This window comes from Chlorocebus sabaeus, chromosome 18, assembly GCF_047675955.1.
Source record: "Chlorocebus sabaeus isolate Y175 chromosome 18, mChlSab1.0.hap1, whole genome shotgun sequence".
In the NCBI taxonomy this organism is placed as follows: Eukaryota; Metazoa; Chordata; class Mammalia; order Primates; family Cercopithecidae; genus Chlorocebus; species Chlorocebus sabaeus.
The window spans coordinates 37178249-37188073 of NC_132921.1; positions in this window are offsets into that span (position 1 = coordinate 37178249).

A 9825-nucleotide genomic window follows, 5' to 3' on the forward strand; every position below is an offset into this window, starting at 1 on the left:
ATTCGTAAGGTGCTACAGGAACACAGAAGGGAGACACCTGACCTTGGGAGATGTGAGGTGGCCTTCCTGGAAGAGGTAGTCACAAAACAAGTCTTGAAGGACAAACAGGAGATAGTAATGGAAGAAAAAGGCTATGTCAGGAAGAGCAGCATATGTAAGGCTGGGTTTCAAAGAGGAAATCTCTTTAGAGAAAGTTTTATCAGTCTTATGTAGATGAGAAAGACTGTTGCCGTAAGAGGCTGGACAGTTACATGAGGACCAGGTCAGTGAGGGCCTTGTATGGCCTCATAAGCCACATTAAAAAGTATCAGCTCTCTTCTCTGCAAGGCACTCGCCAGATCATTTAGTCGTTTGTCACCAAACTAAAGCATGAATCAGAAACACTTGGAAGGCTGTTGAAAGACATTCCTGGGCTCTCCGCTGAGTTTCTGATTCAGTAGATCTAGGACTGGCCTATAGTTTTCATTTCCAACGAGGTCCCAGGTGATGCTGATGTTTCTGGTCTGGGGACCACTTTGAGAACCACTGCTCTAGTCCAGCCTTTTCTTTCAGATAAACCACTGAGCCCTAGAGGTGAAATTCATTAACGAAAGTCGTCAGTTGAAATAGGGCAAACTCGCCAAGCAACCAGAGCTGCCACCCTCCTTCCCCTAAGCCCCTCACAGTGGAGCTGTCCCTTCCAGAATCATCAGTAGCCTTACCTCCCTCCCTCCCCGTCAAGAATCCCACCCCTTCAGTGCTCTGCTTTCAGCGTCTGTAAGGGAAGGAAATTGGTTGCACCAACTTATATTAGGATTTACTTTTAAAGAAGGTCCTTAAGAAGGGCAGCGTTTTAACCTAAGGGAGTGCATTTTCAAGAGTGGATTTTCAGGCAGGGAGCGCAGCAGGCCTTTCCCGATATGCCCGTCGGCAAGACTCGATCTCGGCCCAGAAACCCTGCTTTGCAGAGGTGACCACCCCAGCCCGGGAGAACGGGGCCCGAGCTGCTGCGCCGCCACGGTGACTCGGCCAAAAGACCCGCCAGGCGGGTAAGTTTGCTGGTCCGAGGCCGCCCCTTCCGCTTCGCACAGCTTCCTTGTACCGCCCCGCCCAGCCGCTGATCCCATGCTGCGAAGCGTGGGCCCAAGCACTGCAGCAGTTGAGTCATAGCTTCATAAGCGACTTTCCTGAGAAGGCTGGGGCTTGGGGTGATGTTAGGGACCGTGGCCTAACGTCCCTTTGCAAGGAACCCAGCTTCCGGCAGCCCAGTGCGCCGCTCTTCTCCTTCCCCTGTTTCTTCCTGCCCAGCTAAGAGTGTCCGGCAAACCCTTCCCGGCTGCCCACAACCCAACAGTTCCGCCCTCCTGAGGGTTCTCAAGCTCAGAGTCTTCCAACCTTCCAAACAAATACAGCATTCTGCCCAGGAGGTATTTCTTAAGGTTGTTGAATTATCCGAGTCTTGAAGCTTATAGATCATCCCTGGGTCTGTCTTGTTCTCTGCAGTTTAAGACAGGCTTAAAATAGCAACTAATTTTGTTAGTTATTATTATTAACAGCTGCCTGACCAATGTCATGCCCTCTTTAATTGATTCAGTGTATTGATCATGGGTCTTCCATCCACATTGTCCTTTATTAGTATGTGGGGCAATCAAACATGGACAGCACACACTTTCTGCACTCCAGGAACTTAAAGATAGTGTTGAGAAAGCAAATACCATAGGAAGAGTTAACACACCATTCTCCAGCATTTTAGGTAGGAATGATACACACATGTTACCATCTGTGAATGGTAGAAGAAAGTCACCTGAGCGGGCAGTGGAGGCTTCAGAGAGGAGGTGGGGCTTGAAGTGTACTTTGGTGGGCGAGGTAGCCATTAGTTGGGTGGACAGGAGAAGAGGGGCTTTTCCAGATTGGAAGTGGAGTAGGAAGGAAGTGAGGTGAGGAATGACATGATCAAGGTTGGGGGTGGGAAGACTCACATAGGTGGGAAGTGTATGTTGACATGTGGACCTTCATCTCCAAGAGATACAGGAACCAGATAATTCAACAACCTTAAGAAATACCTCCTGGGCAGAATGCTGTAATTTTTTGGAAGGTTGGAAGACTCTGAGCTTGAGAACCCTCAGGAGGGTGGAACTGTTGGGTTGTGGGCAGCCGGGAAGGGTTTGCTGGACACTCTTGGCTGAGCAGGAAGAAACGGGGGAAGGAGAACGGCGGCACACTGAGCTGCTGGCAGCTGGGTTCCTTGGTATTTTGGGTGACCAGCAGCCTTAGTAATGCAACAACATGTGACACTCCCCTCCCTATCTGGCCCCACCTGAGACCTAAGACAAAGACTGAGTAACACAATCCTGTGGGCTCTGACTTTTATGCCTCCCTCAAAGCCACTGGGAAATGATGCGTACCGTTGGCAGGCACATGAGGTCCAAACACAGAAACAGGAAGCTGTCTAGGTTTTACAGGCAGCCACGTAATAGAAGAGTGATGTTTGTCTTCTACGGTGATGTTTATGATTAAGAAGACCTGTTTAAACATGGTTAGTGGGTTATTCAAACCCCATTTAGGGAGAGCTAAAGGAAACCTTAGTTTCTATGGGTTCTTAGTTAATAATCAGAGCAGGGCTGAAAGAGAAGGACAGGATATGGTGAGCAGAGGGGAAGAGAGAGAATTTCCCGGGGAAGACTAAAGTTGATAAGACACTCTGAACATTACTTCATATACTAAGGCTTTATTTATTCTAACAGACCTTTTCTCCTTGAAAAGATAATAAAATCTGGAATATCATCACTTCAAAGGAAAGGAAGCATTAAATCATTTTAGATTCAGAAGGTAGCAAGTTTTAATGAAGACTTACTACTGGGGGAGGCGGTGGGAGTGGGCATCTTCTCACATCTGATGTAAAATTGGTAATCTTTTTCTGGTTTGTGTAGAAGGCTATGAATAGAAGATGGAGAAGAAACACCAGGGAGACTGCTTGGTGTTCATGCCCTCTCCTCCTAAGTCTCTACACAAATGCTGTATTGATTTCTCTCCTTCTAGTCTTCACCTTGGAGATTCTTTAGGGCTACTAAATTCTTCCTTTAATGTGAGGCATGGTGGCTCACACCTGTAATCCCAGCATTTTGGGAAGCTGAGGCAGGCGAATCATTTCAGGTCAGGAGTTTGAGACCAGCCTGATCAACTAGGTGAAACCCTGTCTCTACTAAAAATACAAAAAATTAGCAGGGCTTAGTGGCACATGCCCGTAATCTCGGATACTCAGGAGGCTGGGGCAGGAAAATTAATTGAACCCAGCAGGTAGAGGTTGTAGTGAGCCAGTATCATGCCACTGCACTCCAGTTTGGGCAACAAGCGAGACTCTACTTAAAAAAAAATTCTTCCTTTAAAATGAAACACACTGTAATGGGAGGGGAGGAAGGATAATAGAAGGGTAAAGAAGGAAGAAGGCCCACCTGGCAAACATGATGAAACCCTGTCTCTACCAAAGATACAAAAATTAATCTGGTGTGGTGGCACACACCTGTAATCCCAGCTACTCGGGAGGCTGAGATGGGAGGATTGCTTGAACCCAGGAGGTGGAGGTTGCAGTGAGTTGAGATCATGCCATTGCACTCCAGCCTGGGCAACCAAAAAGAAGAAGAAGAAAGAAGAGAGAAGAACAGAAGGATTCTAAGGTTTAAGGCATCTTGAGGGAAGAAGATCTGAGAGAAGATCTTCAGAGGACCTTGGAGAGAACTGGATTTGTGGGAAAGGGCATCAGCAATGAACTGGGAATGCACTAGGACAGACTTTGCCTAATGTGTGCTCAAAGATAATCGTGTTAAATGCCAACTGTGAGAGATTTGCTTCAGAACTCATGAGGGTTTTTCTGATTTCTCTTGCTATTTGAAAAACTAAGCAAAAACTTAATGACCTAAATCAATAAGTCCATTGTATTATGTCTAACGGTTTTGTGGGTCAGAAATGAGTGGTGGTTGTGGAGGCTCTGCTAGATGATTCTGCTATTCTCTATGGAGTCTATGAAGATCACTCAATGGTACTCTGCTACCATTTAAGGGGAAGAAGTGGAAAAAGTCAATTAATAAACATTCTTTGAGCACCTACTTAGCATGGCACAGGCACTGCTGTCAGAATGTAGCCATTCCTTCCAACCTGTATGGCCTTGCAAGAGTGACTTAGCCTCTCTGAGTGTCAGTTTAGTAGGGAAACTTTCTCATGGTATTATTATGAAGTTTCAATGAGATCATATATATGAGTACCTATTAAATGTAAGTGGGTGCTGCTGTTGTTTTTGTTTCTCTGGGAAAGCTATCTTGCTTATGTGTGGAGGCACAAAGATATAGCAGACACAATCCGTATTATTAAGCAGCTCAGAGAGACAAGCCCTACACCACAGATGGATAATATGACAATGAGCAATAGCTGTGACAAGTGCTGGCTTAACATGGGAGATTAGTGGAAGGGAGATGACTGTGATTCTACAGAACTTCATGGAAGGTGAGCATGTTTCAGATGAGTGGGTGGAAGAAGGGCATTCCAGGATGCAGGGGAAGAAGAGATAAAGGGGAAAGCTGAAGGGATGTAGTAGGAGTATCAAGTAAGGTTCTTGTGGGGAAATGGGGTTAGTTAAGCCTGGAAAGCAAGTGGGATGGACTGGAAGGTCTGAAATTCCATCATAAGCTCTTTGTGCTGTTTTAAGTTGTTTTTCTGTGAATTTCCATGGAAATATTCTAAACAGGAACTTGCTGGAGTCCAAAGCAGCACCACAAGCAGGACGTCCCATGGAAGTCTCGTATTTCATCTCAGAAATTCATGTAATTTTTGTGTTTTGCTCAGCAATGTCTTCAGATTTATTTTTCATATAAAAATGATCTTTTAAATTACTTACTGTTGAGTAAAAGGGAAGAACCCAGTGTAGTATTCTTCAGCTTCCCTTCCTCCAGGCACATGGTCTCATTGCCGCTGTGGGGCTGACCCTGGTGTGAGACATGAGGCCATGTAGGGTTTGGGTGAGCACAGACTGGAATGAAAACAATGTTCATAAATAGTCTACTCTGGGGGTCGGGGTAGGGGTGGTGTGGAGACTAGTGTAGTTGCTGGAAGACAGCGCCTGAGACTCTGAAATGAAGGGCTTGCTAGAAGTGGTGAGAGGATACCTCAATTTCTGCAGATCCAAGTTGACATCAGATGCAGTCACTTACTGGCCGCATGCTCTGGTGAAGGTGTAACCTTTCTCAGCCTCAGAGCCGTTACTCACTATAAGCCAAACTTTATAGTAGTGTCCTTCTTGAGGGGTTAATGGGATTTGATTAAAGGTGATTTGTATGGTTTGGCTGTGTCCCCACCCAAATCTCATCTTGAATTGTAGCTCTCATAATTCCCACATGCTGTGGGAGGGACCAAGAGGGAGATAACTGAATCGTGGGGGCAGTTCCCCCATACTGTTCTTGAGTGGATGAATAAGTCTCACGAGGTCTGATGGTTTGGTAAGGGGTTTCCTCTTTCACTTGACTCATTCTCTCTTATCTGCTTCTATATAAGACATGCCTTTCAGGCTGGGCGCAGTGGCTCACGGCTGTAATCCCAACACTTTGGGAGGCCAAGGTGGGTGGATCACCTAAGGTCAGGAGTTTGAGACCAGCCTGGCCAACACAGTGAAACCCTGTCTCTACTAAAAATACAAAAATTAGCTGGGCATGGTGGTGGGCACCTGTAATCCCAGCTACTCAGGAGGCTGAGGCAAGAGAATTGCTTGAAACTGGGAGGCAGAGGTTGCAGTGAGGTGAGATCACGCCATTGCACTCCAGCCTGGGCAACAAGAGCAAAACTCCGTCTCAAAAAACAAGCAAAACAAACAAACAAAAAACAAACAAACAAACAAAAACATGCCTTTCATCTTCCACCATGATTGTGAGGCCTCCCCAGCCATGTGGAACTATGAGTCTGTTAAACCTCTTTCCCTTATAAATTACTCAGTCTAGGATATGTCTTTAATAGCAGTGTGAGAACAGACTAATACAGTGATAAAGTACATAAAGTTTCTAACAGTTTCTGCACCTAATGGGGACTTAGGACTGTGAGATTTCCTTTCCAATCCTCTTTTCCTTCTTTCTCTCCATACCTCCCTGCCTTCTGCCTCCAGCATGATGAAGTGGCAGTGGGAATTCAGGGAAGGAAGTAATCTCCTCTTCCAAAGCCCACCATCAATTTCTCCTATGTTTCTGAGTCATTTAGCCTCAGTTCCAGTTTCCACATCCGTGGAATGGGAAAACTTCCTCATGGATATTAGGAAGTTCAAATGAGGTCACATATGAATACTCAGTAAATTTAAGTCATTTAAATTGTCCCAAGTGTCTCCCATCTTTGAAAGAATCACTTTCCCATTTCCCATCCAGCACTGGTTGCCTCGTCTTTTAAACTCTTTACAGATTAACTTCACCAAAGGTTTTCCAACTCATTGTCCTCACTTCCTACATCCCATGCTCTCTTAAATCTAAAGCTCTCTGTCTTTGCTCCCAACACTCCAAGCTATGCCTCCCAAGGTCATCGGGGACCTTTTCATTGTGGAATCTCATGGATGACCTTTTGGAAACAGTAGCCATGATTAACACTCCTTTCTTAAAATCTGTTCTTCCTTTGAATTTTGTAGTACCCACTCTCATAGCTTTCCTTCTACCTCTCTGGTGACTCTTTCTTAGCTTTTCTTATGCCCATTTTCTTCTGTTGCAGCTTAAAGGCTGATTTTTTTTCCCCCGGGGGTTCCATGTTCATCTCCTTCTCACTCTTAATTCTTTACTGGGGTCATTTTATTGGCTTGTGGTTATCATCTGCTGCCTAAATCACTCTCCTAAGTCTCAGGCTGTTATGGTCAACTGCCTCCTGGGAGCTTTTACTTGGATTATTCTGCCCCAACCTTTGCAACTTGCTTCCTTTCTGTGTTTGACTTTTCACTGACTGTCACCACCTCAGGTGCCCAAGATAGTCATTGCTAACTACTCCCTTTGTCTTATCCTTCAAGTGAAATCAATCACTAAGTCTTAATTCTACAACTCAAAGTGCTTTAGGAAATTTTCCTTTTATCTACCCCACTACCATTCTCTTGTGTCAGACTTTCATCATTTCCTACCTGGAGTGTTGCACTAACTTTCTTACTAGACTCCCTAGTTGGAATACTGCTCAGCTACAGCCCATTCTCTACATGCAGCTAGAGTTGCTCCCCAGCCTTGAACCTTCCAGTGCCTCTCCATTGCCTTCAGGGCAAGGCCCACATTCCTGTACTTGTGTGCAATGAAGGCTACTCATGCTCTGGCCTTGCTTACCTTTCCAGCCTCAGCTTTTACCACTCTGGGATAGGTTTCAAATGAATTAACTACCTGTAATTTGTATACATCATTGGATGCTGTACTTCCAGATCTTGGTATGTGTTAGTTCACCTGGCCAGTATCCTCCAATTTCTCCAACTCTTTTGTGACTAACATGTATTAAGTCTTCAGAATTCAGCTTTGCAGATGTCTTCTTGGATAAGCCTTTGATAATCTGTATGTTCCAGGTCTGTTCTAAGTCTAATTTGAGACCTCATTGTACTTTGATTATTTTGATGGTAGTGAGATATGCAAATGTAGTACCTCAAGATACAGAGATCTGTGCAAGGCTTTTATTTTTTCTTTATTCTATGTCAATTTAAATTTGAATATCACTCAGAGTATTAGGTACACTGCTTCCAAACCTTTGTAAGCATGATTCTTTAATGAACAAAGCTGTGTTGGGCCCCAAGGCTGGCATAGCTTTCTTGGTGTTGGGGGAAGATGTAGAGAGGGCTTCTCTGCATCCTTTAGCCAATCCCTATGCCTGATTATTCTAGCAAGTACGTGTAGGGAGTCCTGATTCCTTTTATTCTCTTTCTGACAAAAATTATGGGCTCATAGTGACATAGAATTGTGACTTATTTTCCTTCAGTGTAGTCTCAGAGTTTAGAAAATCCATCTTTTTAAAAAGTACCTTTTATAATGTTGTTGTTCCTCTTCTATGCCAGCAATAGAAAATGACTTCCCAGTCTTGAAGCAGTTGATTACTAATGCTTTTGGTAGAAATGATGCCTTCTTATTTTCTATGACTTTGCAAGCTCTGATTTTACATCTGAGTGTGTTGTGTCTCCTGAAATGCTACAGGGACTTTCTCGTGCTACATGAATGTGGATTTGTTTCTAATTTCCAAGATGTTGGACTGTTAGAGCGAAGAAGGATTTCTACTAATCTAGTAATTTTCACAGCTGTTGGGCATGAGAATATATGCACTTAAGAAAAAAACCCATAAATTCTCAGTCCCCACCATAGCGTTTCTTAATCAGAATTTGGAGTGGGCCCAGGAATCTGCATTTTAAGCACACTTCCAAGTTGATTCATGTAGGTAGCTCAGTGCTGGCCTGGGAAACCTCTGGATCCCAACCTTAGACTTGCAAAGGAGAAATTAGAGGGGCAGGTAGGATATGGCTTGCTCGAGGTCACATGAACTGGTAGTGGGTTCAGAATAGGCTTCAGGGATTGCTGACTACACTGCTCTTTCTTCCACAGGTGTGTTTCTGCAAGATTTCTCTCTTTCCCTAGGGGAAAAGAGAGATATCTCATCACAGATATCTCTAGGTTTGCCTTGGCCATGATGTCCAAGTGGTCTGCTTGATTCCATGCCTGTGTCTGAGCTGGCTCTGTGGGAGGTGCCAAGCTGCCTTCAACACTGTGCATGGCACTTTGAAGCTCTCAATAAATATTTATCAAGTGAAGTCAGTGAAACAAGAAAGAATCTCAACTAGTTTTGAGTTAATGGTTCAAGATGACATTCTTTCTCCCTAAGACAATAATTCTCAAAGCAGGGGTGGGGAAAAGCAACCACTTCTTGGCAGGGAGGGAATGATATTTTTTTTGCTGGGAGTCAGTCATGGGAAAGGGGGCAAGGGGAGGAAGATAAATTTAATTTGAAAAATCATGTCCAGTATAGTTACTGTGTCAAAGACTGACAGTTTGGTCCTCAATTTCTAACTAAGCACATTGCTGCTGAGAATAAGGACTACATTTTCCAGCATGTGTGGCCATGTGGTTAAGTTTTGGTTAATGGAATATAAGTGGAATTGCATGACAGCTTCTAGAAACTTTTCTTAAGTCAGCTGGCATATGCCTTTTGCCCCTTTCTTCTGTATGCTGACCTGCTTCTTGGATCACAGGTGGGATGGATGGAGTGAGAACTGGATTTCTCAACCTCCACACTGTTCCCATTTTGGGCTTAGATAATTCCTTGTTGCTATGGGTTGTAGGACATTTAGCAGCACCCCTGGCCTCTACTTTTTTGATGCCAGTTGCACCTCGTCTCCAATATGACAATAAAAAGTCTCCAGAGATTGTCAACTGTCCTTTAGGGGAAAAATTATCCCTGATGAAAAGCCACTGATCCAGAACCATCTTAGACTGGGAGGTACTCTTGGGAAAGAAGGAAAAAGCCTGGGTCCTCAACTACTTGGTGGGGCACCAGCCACAGATGGCCTGCCTCCAGATTTTCCAAATAGGAGAAAGAAATAACCCACTATTACTTTGAGTCTATGCTAGTTGCAGTCATACTTAATTCTAATTGACTAAATTGTCTATATTTTGAAATACAAAATAAAGCTCAATAGAATTTAGTTGGCAGCCATAAAAAATGAAATCATGTCCTTTGCAGCAATATGGATGGAATAGGAGGCCAGTATCCTTAGTGAATTAACTCAGGAAATCAAATACCACGTGTTCTCACTCATAAGTGGGGAATAAACAATGGATAAACATAGACATAAAGACAGAAATAATAGACAGTGGGGACTCC